We start from the raw sequence: 1,772 nt of genomic DNA, 5'->3' as shown, positions 1-1,772 counted from the left end.
TGGCTTGAGATATCAAAGTAGTGACTACTTCCAAATCGCTAGTCACTGAAAACCCTATGAGTAGCAGAGAAAATAATTGTCCCTGTCATCTATTAAGTCAATGCTGCTGCCTTCTGATTCAGGGTTTCTGACACAATCTGGATGTGGTTAGTGCACTGTGTCTCTCACACAGAAAGTCATGGCTGTGTCCTCAGAGTTCAGACTGCTTAGATCCATGTAGGCTGTGCTTGTGGATATTTCCATGGTCATGGTAACTCTTTCCTGGAACTTCTGTGCATATTTTGTTTTTCCATTTTATGTATAAATCCTTCCCATCCACTCAAACCCTTGGATCTGCTACATCCAATGCATACTGTAGGTACTTAAAGTATATCCAGAAGCCATACAGAAGATCTTCACTGATGATCCAGGCTTCTCCAGTTCAGCTTGAGATTGCACCAGCTGGACCTGGGAGTGACCACCTGCTGACAGCAGATTGGAGTGGATGAAATTCACTTTGAATATCCCAAATGTCTTCCCCATCCCTTAGATTGGGAACAATTTTACTTGTAACTGCTGCAACTAACAGGAGGATTCCCCAAGTCCAGTCCATGGTTAGAGAGCTGTTCTCCAAGAACTTCTAATGGGGAGTGTTGTGGTTGTTGGTTGGTACACCATGAATACAGATATATCCTTATTTGGCATAGTAAACCATTATTTACACATTTATGAGGCAGAATATTTTAGGCTTAGGTCTGGGACCCACCTGAGGAACATATTTATTTTTTTTTAATTATTTCAAAGACACAACAGCCAAATAAGCAATAAATGCTAAAGATGCAAATCATGGAGTTTTGGTTCTTCAAGTCCCATTTGGGGAATGGATCCTATACCACATATCTAAATTCTGGGTGTATAGAAACAAGTTGAAGCAGATCAAGACAGTGCCAACTTACAGTGAATATACATACAAGAGATCAGAATTCTTTTAGGTCCTGTAAGACCATCACATTCTTAGGCTTGCACCATTGTGTCAATTTATCTTCTGAGATTCAAATATAGCCTGTAGAAAATAGACATTTACTAAATCATTTAGTTTAATCCCACATTTTATTAAAACAGATTTCAGAATTGATGTGTGGGGGAAAATCAGACTGTTGAATATGGAGAAAGGCAATAGATTTTCTCAGGGATGTATTTCAAACTCACAAATAAAGTAAATGCTTGATGGTACACTGGTATTCTTCATGGACAGATGTGAAATTCCCATTTAAATACAAGTTGCCCAGACCTTCTCCCAGCAGTTCTTCAACTATTTCCTCTGTGGACTTGTGTGAGTCTTCTTGTTCTCGAATGCCGATAATTTTTAAGTTATTCCTCTTCATGTTGTCCAACATGAATCTTAGATCTTCTTCAGATTTTTTAATCCTTTTTACTGTTTGCTCTTCTACCTTAGTGGTACTAAGAGATTTGTCTTCCAGCTCACTGGTTCTGCCTTCCATCTCATCTATTCTACTCCTTTGTCTTTTCAGAGTATTGTCTATTTCCGATATTCCATATTTGACCATTTGGACCACTTTCTGTAGGTTTTGAAATGTTTCCAATACTGTATCTATCTTATTTGATTGTTCCTGTAGCACTTCCCTGACTTCTTCCTTACTTTTCTCGACTCCATTGTAAAGTGTTTTGAAACATTTTATAATCATTTTTCTGAATTCCTTCTCAGGCATTTCCAAGGTCTGTTCTCCTTCCAGAATGGAGTCCATGTCTACCTGCAGGTCATTTGTCTCAGA

General features: G+C 38.5%; 1 pseudogene; it reads right to left on the bottom strand.

Moving 5' to 3' along the window:
* Window positions 1-147: 147 nt before the first annotated feature.
* LOC102842691 lies at window positions 148-592 on the bottom strand (annotated as a pseudogene).
* Between the last annotated feature and the right edge of the window lie 1,180 nt (window positions 593-1,772).

Source organism: Chrysochloris asiatica, unplaced genomic scaffold, assembly GCF_000296735.1.
Source record: "Chrysochloris asiatica unplaced genomic scaffold, ChrAsi1.0 scaffold00260, whole genome shotgun sequence".
Lineage (NCBI taxonomy): Eukaryota > Metazoa > Chordata > Mammalia > Afrosoricida > Chrysochloridae > Chrysochloris > Chrysochloris asiatica.
Note: the sequence above shows the minus strand (reverse complement) of the source record. Positions and strands in the feature narration are given on the sequence as shown.